Consider the following 12,539-nt stretch of genomic DNA (forward strand, 5'->3'; position numbering starts at 1 on the left):
GCCAGTTTTGTTCCTTGATAAGCTTACTAATCCTGTAATTACTCTGAATAACTATTATTCTTATATAACTATTTAAGAATAACTATTATTCTTATTATTAAACGGTAATGACTGGGGAAGGCATGGACAAACCACCCCATATTGAGTCTGCCATGAAAACGCTGGAGGGCGTCACCCCAAGGGTCAGACATGACTCGGTGCTTGCACAGGGGAGACCTTGACCTTTAACTATTATTCTTAACAGTAATCAGGGATTAATAGAGTTCCCAAATCAAAACCAGGAAGGAAGGTTGTTACTCAACGATCTCTACTTCTGTGCTTCTCCCCCCTCTGGTAGGCAGGATGACTTAGTGGTAACTTGACACACAGAAAACGCCAGGTTCAAATTCCTGGAACTTCCCGTTAAAATGACCGGACAGGCTCAGTAGAAGGAAGGGTCATGTGTTCAAACACATCCCAAACTCGTTGTTCTCATTTACTAATTTGATTTTAAACTGCATTTTTATTGTTTCGTTTTATGTTGGTAAAATAAATAGTACATATAAACATTTTGAATAAATTAAATAAATCCCTCGACTGCACAGACACCACTTGTCGATGGAGGCTGAGTCAGGAGGTGTGGATGCCAGCACTCCCTCACAGGGAACACCATGGCTCCTTGGGGTTGTTATTTTTTTGAGCCATAATAGAAACTTATTTGATGCACCACCAGCCGAGTCATTCCCAGCCCATTTTGCAACAGTAAACTGTGCTTGTAAAACAAATAATTTAAAAGAAAACAAATTTGCAAAGCTTGGAGGAGAAATGAACATGAACAGGTTGTTGGCCTCATCTGATAACATGTTGGAAGAGCTCCCTCTTGCAGGCCCCACAAAACAGAGTTCCGATAGGGCCTTGACTTTGTTGGGGAGCTTGTCCCACCAGGTTGGGGCCACGGCTGGGAAGCCTCTAGTTCTGGCGAGGCCAGATAGACATCTTTGGGGCCAGGGGTCATGCAGTCGTTGGAATGGGTAGAGTTTGTCACTCTTCGTGGAATATATGCCGACAGACGGTCCTTGCAGTACATAGGACCCTGACTGCATATGATCTTGAATTTAGAGTTGGCAACCCTTAGATAACTGGGCCCAAGCAATGGAGGGGTATATGTACACCTTACCAGTGTTTGGGCAAGGGACCAGCTGGCGGCAAGCCATGATCATTAAAAATCAGAAACAAAATGCAAAAGATTTTCCATGAGATTATATATGAAATGCAGGTGGCTGGCATGTGGAATTAAAAGTTGAACTGGGTCTATGGGAACAATGCTTGGGTTCTGCTGTAGGGAGACAAGTATATGTAGGGTCCCAGGATTCTACAAACCACTGGAAAAGCCAGTTTGTCGCCTGTAAGCAGACCTGTAAGCATTCGCTGGCAGGGGCTCCTGGAAATTGTAGTCCATGGACATCTGGAGGGCCGCAGTCTGACTACCCCTGAATGTTCCAGCATCTTCTCTACATATGGCTAAGAATGCATGTAGAGACATGTGATGCGAATTCTGTCTCTGGCCTGGCACGGAGACATGTTATTCAAAGGGGAAATTATAAATACCCCCCATGCCAACAAACAGTTAATCGGGAACAGCCAAAAAACCAGTTATCAGCATGTTTCCAGTAAGAGACTTTGTTTGCTCAGCAAGAATGTTTGAATGTTTGGACATTCCTCAAAGACTTTCTGTCTGTTGCAACATCTCAGCTGGAATTCTCGGGCCAACTATTCCGAAAGGCCAATTCAAAGGCAAGAGTCCTCATGCTGTGGGAGTGAGATCTCTGGCTGTTGGGGGATGGGAAGGAGAGGCTATAGGGTTGCCAACCTCCAGGTGGGGTGAAAAATAGGGGGGGGGGCATTTGAGCCTAGTGGAAAATCAGAATATTATTTAATAGGGTCACTAATGGGAATCTTACTCAAAAGGCTATGATATTCCCTTAATTTAGGGAAGTGCAAACATTGGTAACAGTCCAAATCATGTAACATGGAAGTCCAAAAATATAATAGTCACGCCATCCCTAGGAATGATTGGTTTTGACTTGTTAGAGTCTTCTTCAGGACTATTTTACAAAGTAATAATAAAATACAAAATAAAGAGAATATGTAATGCAGTATTAGTTCATTTTTACCACATCCCAGCCTCTTCAAAGTAATTTTTTTCTCTTTCAGTGCTGTTGACATTGGAAAGGCAAACAACTAGATTAAATGCCTTTTGAAAGATGCCAGTAATTAGCTGCAGCTGGACCTGGAACAGCCCAATGTTGATTGAAAGTCAGGAGTGGAAAAAAGTTTAGGAAACGAAAATGTGGGAGCTGTAATGTTTGTAGATCTGTAGGGGAGACTCCGTATGTTACTTTCCCAGAAATTAATTTTGATTTGCAGCTTGCTACTTTCACTAAACGTAATACAAGATGCTGTGCATATTGTTGGATTTGTCCATGCAGTCTGAAGTATATAGGTAAATCAACTTGTCCTGTCACATGAGGATCAGTGAGCATAGATCCAGGATAAGGAATGCTATAAATGAAGCATCATTTGTGGCACATTATTTAGAAACAAGTGACTCCTTGAATGAATGTAAATTTGTCGTCTTGGACACTGTTTTATACAAGCCTGATGAGAAAATCAACATGGAGAAGTACGTCTTCAAAAGGAAGCTGCTTTCGTACATCGAATATGAACTCGGACGCCTAATGCAGGCTTTCTCAACCAGGGTTTTCCCCACTTTGTGGACTACTATGTTACATGATTTGTTGTTTCATTGGATTGTTACCAAATTTTATTCTTCCCTAAATTAGGGGGTTTGAGATTCACATTAGTGACCATATTAAATACTATTATGATTTTTCTACTAGCCTCAAATGGTCCCCCTCCCCCTATTTTTTCAGCTTACACCATTTGGCCTTCCTGTTTGTTTCCCCAACATTGGCTTTTTGAACCTCCAGGTGGGACCTGAAGATTTCCTACTGACCACCAGACAACTGAGGTATGTCCCCCAGGAGAAAATGGCTGCTTGGGAGGATGGATACTATTAAGTCTGCCATGTATCAGGTTTCCACCCTCGGTTTGTACTTCATATGACATCGATCTGGTTTTCTATAGAATTGTAGCTAGAATCCAGTGGGGACCCCTCTGCGTAGTTGCAGACGTAGACCTCAGCTCAACTTGTGAAAGAGTGTGGGGTCTGATGGACCTCTTGCCCGGGAGGCTGGGTTGTGGTGAAGTCTGGGTTCAAACAGTCAAGGATAGAAGTAAGGAAACATCCCATTAAGAGTTCAGCTGGGCTTTGGCCGGTGGCCAACGATGGGGTGCTGTGCTGGTGGAACAGCCACTCCGCTAGTCTCTAACACTAGCTTCCATGCACTATCCTTTTGAGTGCATCTTTGGTTGATCGCACCATCCGTTGGATCCGCGGTAAAGGCACAGAATTCCTCAGAGACACACTGTGCCCCATTGTCCGATACCAGTGTGTCCGGCAGTCCGCGTGTTGCAAAAAGTGACCTCAGGAAGTTGATAACAGTCTTGGAAGTCATCAAGGACACAGGAGTCACTTTGAATATGTGTCCAGTTTTAAGTCTGCAGGTTCAGTGATCCCAGACTCCAAGTCTTCAGAACAGCTCTTTTTATTTAGCAACTCCAGCAACAGACTACAACTACTGAACAGAGAAAAACAGGCAAACTCATGCACTTTTATACCTTTCAAGCAGCCAGCTGCTGCCTCTCATTGGCTCTAAGCAGAGCAATCCGATTGGCCCTAAGCAGAGCAATCCGATTGGCCCTAAGCAGAGCAATCAGGTTCCTTTGATTGGTTAGTTCCTGGGCTGGCAGAAGCCCTCATTTGCATCAGTGGCCAAATGCCCACAGACAGACATAACAGGTACTATCTCCCCTCCTCAGATTCCATCACAAAAGCTGGAGCAGGCAGCCCTAGTCTATAAGCATTTCAGATTAGTTTGGATTCCTTGTAACAGAACTTTCCCCTTTCACATTAAAAAGTGCATTCTTTGAATGACAGTGAAATTATACTTTTGTTAGATTCTGTCAGCATTCACTGACAAGGAGGCTTTTGAGTGAGATTGTTCAGAAGTCCAGGAAAAGCATCTATGAAGCTTGGAGAAGGAATTTCTGGGGCATTAGTGGCAACCTAGGGCTTAATGAAAGTTGCTGGATTGTCCCCATTTCCAGCAATGTCAGCAACTACTGGGCCTAGTCTGCACACAAAGGATAATGCATTTTCAATGTGCTTTGGCAGCTGGATTTTCCAGTGCAGAACAGGAAAATCTACTTCTAAAGTGCATTGAAAGTGCATTATCTATTGCGTGCAGACTAGGCCCTATAGTGGCCCGTCTCCAGGCTGGGCCTGGATTTCTCCTGGAATTACAGCCAGTTTCCAGGTATTCGAGACATGTGCTTTGGTCGGAGGATGGAGTTTTTGGCGCTGTACTCTGCTGATGTTCCCCTCCAGTCTTTACCCCTCCTCAAATCTCCAGGTATTTTCCAGCCCAGAGTTAGCAACCCCATCAACTGCCACAGCAGATTCTGGAAAAGGCAGCCATTTCCCAAGATCATACAGTGTAAGATTTGGGGCCATTTCGCATGGGGATCTTTGTTGCAAATTGGTCACTGAATGAAAAATCGCCATTTAAAATAGTGGAATTCGTCGTTTTGCATACCTGGCTTTGTAGTGGAATCAGTTGCGTTTTTTAGCATTTCCCACAGGCTTCCGGTCTCGGCAGAAATCGCTAGAAAGGAAGCGCTATTGCCAAGCTCGTCCCGCCCCTGGCCGTCAAGCAGCCAATGGGCAGCCGTTAGCATGCTCCCAAACAGCCCCTTTCCCTTTAAGGAAGGATTTAAAAAAAAAAAAAACCAGACCCATAGCAACGAATCTGGGTAGATTCGTTGCAATGGAGAGACCCATCCAGCTGCCTAATGTGAGCTGTCGTTTGATCGCATGATCGTTGCCACGCTGCCTCGAGTGATAAAAAAAAAATCCCCCCCCCTCTCACGGGCCCGATTTTCGGCTGAATTAATGTGTAAAAAATAAAGGGACTTTATTTCAGCAAACGGGCTTTTATGTGGTTTGTGCTTAGTGACTAAAGGTGAAGGACTGAAGCCAGGGAAGCCTCTAAACAGAAAGAGGCTCGCTGGTGCATTTATCCCCGCTCGCTCGGAGAAAAAAAAATGGCGATCGCTTCGCCGGAAGCTCAGAGAAGAGAGCCAGGGGGAGGGACTTTGAAGAAACCGCAACAATGTTAACGCACAGGTCTTTATCGCTATTGTTGCAGATTGGTTGCAGGAGTGTATCGCTTTCCGGAGGGTGAATCCACTTTTTGGGATTCCCCTGAAAGCGCTAAAACGAAGCGTTTTTTGCTGATCGGTTTCAGGAGCGTTGCAGATTGTCTACGACGTCGTGGGTTATGCCAAATTAGTAGCGTTTTCAATTAGCAACCATTGTGCTATTTTTAAGCCGTGGGAAATGGCCCTTGGAATTCTTGATATTTGAATCCCGCACATTTATTTATTTATTTATTTGTTTGTTTGTTTGTTTGTTTGGTTGGTTGTTTATTTATTTAGATTTCTATACTGCCCATTTCTTTGCAGCTCTGGGCGGTTTACACAGAACATTATAACTTACATGGAACATTACATTACATAACATCAAACAACTTTAAAAAACATCGAAAAATTACAAAACCACAATTATAACATAACTAGATGTAAAGCCCATTGTACCTAAAATACAATGGGCTGTAGCTGGCGGTCCCCCTCCCTGGGGGGCGGGCAGGGGTCCCTGGAGACGGCCCTGTAGGCAGCGGGTGCATCGGCATGTGGGCACAGCATGGAAAGGGTCACCGGCCGTTTGGAGGGGTGGGCGGCGGGTGGATGGTGGGGAGTAAGTTGTGAGTCTGGGGCAGAGTGAGAAAGAGGCAAGGGCAGAGTGAGGCAGGGAAGCAAACCTGTAGGAGCTGGCATGTCAGCGGGGCTCAGCGGCGGGCTCTACATGTCGGCGGCCTGGAGGAGGACGTCAGAAGGCAGGGCCGTGGATCTTGTAGCAGCTGGGCAGCGGCGTCCTCATGTCAGCGGCCATTTCGGAGGCGGGCTCGTGGGGTCGACGGGCAGCAGGAGGGGTATAGGCAGGGAGGCAGTCTCTCAAATACACTGAGCCCAAACCGCGTATGGCCTTAAAGGTGATTACCAGAACCTTAAGCTTAATCCGGAATTCAACTGGGAGCCAGCCAAGTTGTTAGAGTGCCGGCCGGATGTGGGATCTCCATGATGTTTTAGTGAGAATCCTGGCCGCAGCATTCTGTACCAGTTGTAGTTTCCAAATCAAGGATGAGGGTACGCCTACACACATACACACACATTTTGACATTCATTTTCCAAAGTGCCTCTGCCTTTCACATTTTAAAGTGATCTGCTATGTCTAGAAAGGATTCTTCCTTGCGCTGGAGGCTCAGACCAAATATCTTTTTAAAGTGTTTGTGAGTGAAGTAGTATGGTCAGTCCCTGACAATTTTATTTCAGTGAATCAACACGGATGCAGGACTGTAATTGTATGTATAGAAAATTCCATGGGCAGAAAAGCAGGAGGGAACAAATATTAGCGTATTTCACTCAAGCCGAAGTTTTCAATTTTGTTGTGGTGTTGCAACTGGACGCTCCCTAATATCTCCTGCAGTCTGGCCCTAGAATATTCCCTCCTTGCTGGTCGAGCTCTCGGTGCCAGCAGAGGCCTCTATGTGAAGATTTAGCAATTCCCAGTCCTCTCCTCTCCCCTCCCTTCTCCTCCCCAACATACTTCTTTAATCAGGCTTGATCAATCTCCACTGACAGTTGACTCTTCAAATACACAGATTTCTGTTTTGCCAGAAGTCTTATCACAGTGGATCTCAGGGCCATTCCGCACCGGGATCCATGTAGCAAATTGTTTGCTGAGCGAAAAATCACCATTTTAAATAGTGGAATTCGTCATTATGCATACCTGCCTTTGTAGTGGAATCCAGTTGCGTTTCTATCGTTTCCCACAGGGTTCCGGTCTCGGCAAAAATCGCTAGAAAGGAAGCGCTATTGCTGAGCTGTGTCCCGTCCCTGGCCGTCAAGCAACCAATGGGCGGCCGTTAGCATGCTCCCAAACAGCCCCTTTCCCTTTAAGGAAGGTTTAAAAAAAAAAAAACACCCGTTGCAACGAATATGCGTTGATTCGTTGCAACGGAGAGACCCATCCAGCTAGCAGGTGATGTTCGAGCTGCCGTTTCATCGTTGCCACGCTCCCCCCGAGTGAAAAAAAAAAATCCCCCCCCGGGCGCGATTATCAGCCGAAAACAGTGTGAAAAATAAAATGAAAATAAACCAGCAAACGGGCCCCTATGATGCTTGTGCTTGGTGACTTTAAACAGTGTGTCTGCAGAGTAAACAGAGTGACTGCAGCCCGGGAAGCCTCACTGGGTAAACGAAGGCTCGCCGGTGCATTGATCTCCGCTCGCTCGGAGAAAAAAATGGCGATCGCTTCGCCGGAAGATCAGAGGAGAGAGCCAGGGGGAGGGACTTTGCAGAAACTGCAACAATGGTAACGCACAGAACTTTCCCGCTAGTGTTGCAGATTGGTTGCAGGTTTTCGGTAGCGCTTTTCGGAGGGTGAATCCACTTTTTGGGATTTCCCTGAAAGCACTACAATGAAGCGCTTTTTGCGGATCGGTTTCAGGAGTGTTGCAGATTGTCAAGGACGTTGTGCATAACGGCAAAACTGTAGCGATTTCAATTAGTAACCATTATGCTATTTTGGACGAATTCGGAACGGCCCTCAATGATTCCCTCCTTATTTGGTTCTTTACAATGCCTGATTCATAGGAACAGCATATACTGGGCAGGGCAATTTTTTTTAAGAGGCTTTTTTTTCCTGCTGGAAATAATGTAGTAGTGTAGATTGTGAGGCTATGCTTAGCGTTGCCAGAATTCAAGTGGGGCCTGGAGAATTCCAAGAACTTCAACTGATCTCCAGTTCCTCTGCTGCTCTTAACCACTACATCAAGCTGGCTCTCTCAAGGAGTCTTGTCCTTTCCTTGGTTTTCGACCTCAGAATGGATTCTGACACATTCAAGTGGACACAGGGTCAAGTTATTTGACTACATTTGTGACTCCCTTTGGCTACATGTACCAATGGGTATGAACTCTGCACCAGAGATGTTCTAGCATCAGCTGAATCAGGAACCAGAGAATATTCCAGGAATAAAAATAATTGGAGAGGATATTCTGTTTGTGGGAGAACAAGCAATAGTAGACCATGACAAAAGCTTCATCTGGAGCAGCGCAGGGAACGGAATATAAACCCGAATCCAGATAAGGGCAGAGTCTGCACTTACTTTCTTTATTCCATTGTCAATCCTGTTGAATTCAGATCGCTTTGAACTCGGGTCTTCCTCTCCCCCCTCCTCCCCATTGAAACAGGACGTGGTTAGGGAGGCTCAGAAGGTGGGGGGGGGCTCTTTCTTTTCTTGGAGCCTCTTTCTTTTCTTGGAGGGGAGGGGGAGAGGATCAAAAAAGGAAGAGGAGGGAGGAAAAATCCAGGACCAACAGAAGTTGAGAGAAGTTGGGGGCTTCTCCTTTAAGGCAAGCGTGTCACATGACCAGGTGTAGCCTATCAGAGGTTCTCTACCACGGAGCTTTCTTTATTCAGGATTAACAGCAGTCTCAGATATGGCACAATAAAGGTAGGGTCACTCCGGATCAATCCTTCTTGCTGCAGAAGGAAAATTAAAATCGCCCAAAATCCAAACTGAAATCGAATTCTGTGTAGAGGGCAGGGACTGAATCGATCTGGGATTGGAATAAAAGCTCCGTGCAGTTTACACCAAGGTCAGGCTAAGATGAAAAGAAATACCTGTTGACAGCCGAGAGTGGGTGCAGTCAATGAGATGCCAAAACCAGTGGGTGCGAAGGGTGTCCAGTGATCCTTGGGAATGGCTAACTACTTGGCAAAGTTCTGCGATTACTGGGAAGACACAAGCCGTTCTGTCAATAAAGACCTTCACAATAAGGTTTGACTCAGAACTATATATTGCCTCACATGAAAGACGGTGGGTACTTCCCCAAGCACCGAGAGGCCTGGGCCAGCATGGCAAGCAATGTGCCTATGTCACTTCCAGAGTTCACCTTGCCTATTAGGAACAGTATTTCTAAAGCCAGCAGAGACCCAAGGCCGACGCTCACGGATAAACAATGATAAATGCTCCTGGCTGGCAGCATAACCAGCGATTGCCTCAAAGGTCCACTTGGTTTACAACCAGAGAGGAAAGGGGAGATTGCACAATGAACTCCTGCGCTTCACATCAAAAATCAAAGGGAACATTTGAGATGCTCAGCTGCTCAGATTGCGGGGAAGCGGTTGGGGCCATGGTCTGAACACAGACTGGGTGGGTCGCAGGTTTATTTACTGGCAACTCTGATAGATTATAATCAACTCTGTTTTATCTGCCTTTTGTTAGTGTGAGTGTCCCATCAATCACAGCTTGTCTGGTGGGCACAGGAGACAGGGCCTTTTCCCTGGCTGCCCCACAGCTCTGGAACAGCCTCCCCAGGGAGGTGAGCCTGGCCCTCCTCGGTCTCGGTCTTTAGGAGGCAGCTGAAGGCACTTTTATTCAGGACTGCATGGGATTAAAGCAGACCTATACTGTGATTTTAAATTGTGGGAGAGGGTTCATGTGTTTTTATACGTTCTGCTTTCAGTATCTTATTTATGTTGCAAGCTGCTTCCTTGAGCTCCATAAGGAAGAAGGCATATAATAAACATTTTAAATTTTAAATTTAAAAAATGCAACTATTTGCATGCCAGCTTCTTCTTCAACATGCGCCATAATTTTACTTTCATAGCGGTAGTTGCCTTCCCACCGCTTTGCCTCCGGGGTCGATGGGTTGGGTTACACCCCATCTTTACTCCTCTTTTCTGATTTGGGTGCACCTGGCTGCTCCCCCCTCGCACTGCCTTGCCCCAAGCTCAGTGTTTCTTTCATCTCCCGGAAGGGGGTGGCATCTTCCCCTTTGGGACCCTTCTCTGGTTTCTCATTTTAAATAGGATTCTTTGTTGAGCTTTTCTGTGAAACAGGCCTGGGTGGGAGAGGCCTTTTTCTCTGCAATTTCGTAACAACCTCAACCTTGCTTCCTTGGCCAGCTTCCCCGAATGGCAGGGAAATCCCCTGGCTTGTTGCTGACCTGCAGATAACCGAGTGTCCCGCTCAGGTAACTGAAGCCCTTTTGTCCTGCCCTCTGTTGTCAAGCAATGCCCTTCTCGTAAGCCCCACAGCACTGCTGCGGAACAGGAGCAATATGCATTCTGTTTGAGAGAGATACTCAAGAAGTCATTTCGTCACCTCTCTGTGGCCGACCTCCCCTGCCTTTGCTGGGAACTCCAGGCAGCCTCTGTTGACTCACATTTTTGAAAAAAAATTGTGTTTTCTCATCTACTTTGTGTAATGAACCATTAACAAGAGACTGTTCTCATGACCAGGCCCTGTGGACAGATGGCAGCACCCAGTCTTAACCATCCCACGTACCTGGAGATGAAGAAGCCAGGGGTCTTAGAATGATACAATAATAGAGTTGGAAGGGACCTCCTTGGTCATCTAGTCCAACCCCCTGCACTATGCAGGACACTCACAACCCTCTCGCTCATCCACTGCAACCTGCCACCCCCTTGAACCTTCCCAGAATCAGCCTGTAAGATGGCTCTCCAGCCTCTGTTTAAAATCTCCAAAGGTGGAGAACCCACCACCTCCCGAGAAATCCCATGGTCCCAGAAACTAAATCTCTCCTGCTGGCACCAACTACGCAGCCAGTGATTCACCTCCATTATCTTCCTCTCCCGATGCATTCCTCTTCCCTTGACAGGCAAGATTGAGGAGAATACCACTTGTGCCCCCATTTGCTTGAGCTTCCTCCCCAGATCTTGATAGTCTTTTTTAATAGGAGCGATGGTATTCAGGGTCATGTCATTCATTCCCACAAGTTATTATATTAATGTGTGTTAAGTTGTATCTGATTAACAGCAGCCCTGGGAAAGAATGACCTCCAAAAATCCTATATTAACAGCCTGGATCACATCCCACAAACCGAGGGCTGTGGCTTCCTTGATTGAGTCTATCCATCTCATGTTGGGTCTTCCTTTCTCCCATGGTGCTTTCCCCTTTTCCTAGCATTATTGACTTTTCCAGTGACACTTGGCTTCTTATCATGTGACCAAGAGCCTCTGGTCAGTTATTGTAGCTTCCAGGCAGAGTGCAGGCTTGGTTTATCTAGAACTCTCTTATTTTGGCACTCCACTCTATCTGGAAAGCTCTCCTCCAACACCATACTTGGAATGAATCAACTTTTTTCCTGTCCACTTTCTTGATTTCCCCATACATAGTAATGAATGAATACTATGAATTATCTTGATCTTGATTCCTAGTGACACTTCTCCTTCATGGCTGCCCTTCCAAGTCAAGCGTCAACGTCAACATGATCTAACTTGGCAAGATGACTGAACTCCCCCCTCCCCAAATAGTGTGGGCATGCTCGATCTCCACACACACACACACACACACACACACACACACACACACACACACTTGAGATTAGTGCTGGAAGTGCAGAAATTTCTCCAATTAATGACAGAGTTCAGAAAAATGCCGAACACAAGGAAACTTCTACTTGAAATCACCTGACTTCAAGAGGTGGACATTTCTTCAGAGGCAACGGGTGGGCGTTCTCCCCAGAGGCACCCTGTCCTGAGCTCCCTGCAGAACACTAAGGCGTGGAGCACTTTTCTCTTACAGTTTGTTACGCTGTGGGCATTTGGCCACTGATGCAAATGACTTAATAGTTTCTCAACCATTCCCATCTCCGAAGGGTTCAAGTGGAGAACCATTTCCTTAATGAAACTGGGGTGGATCCTGCCCCTTCCACTCTACTGAGCAGAATTTGAAGCCCTCCTCCAATTTATTCTTCTGTAAGAATAAGAAGCCTTTTGGAGGATGGCTGGATCCACTTCATACCTAGAATCCCCCCCCCTTGTTTTCCCAGACCTATACCCCACAGAGGACTCATCCAGGCATTATGCCGCACTGTTTTGCCTCAGGATACTTGTCCCGATTTCCCCCACAACTTTGGCCCGCTTCCTGCAGTTTTCTTCCTCTTTTTTGTCAATCTTTGTCACATGGCTCAAACTCATTTGAGCACCTGCCCCAAGCCTGAACCTTTTTTTGTAATAAAAAATGTTAATCCGATATAATAATGTAAAAATATGCTCCCAGTGCTCTCCCATGGCTCCACAGTGCATCTCTGACTGGAGCCACATGACAGAGTGGCAGGAAGCATTAAAAAATTGAGGGGCAAGTGCTGGTATTGGCTGCATTTGCCCGCCTTTAGTGAGCCCATAGGAACCCTGAGCAGCATGGCTGGCCAACCTCTTGCTATTCGAATGCGGAAGCCCCCTTCCAACAGGAGGGTTTGGGTTAACAATTCACATGCCATCACCACAG

This window comes from Paroedura picta, chromosome 3, assembly GCF_049243985.1.
Source record: "Paroedura picta isolate Pp20150507F chromosome 3, Ppicta_v3.0, whole genome shotgun sequence".
In the NCBI taxonomy this organism is placed as follows: Eukaryota; Metazoa; Chordata; class Lepidosauria; order Squamata; family Gekkonidae; genus Paroedura; species Paroedura picta.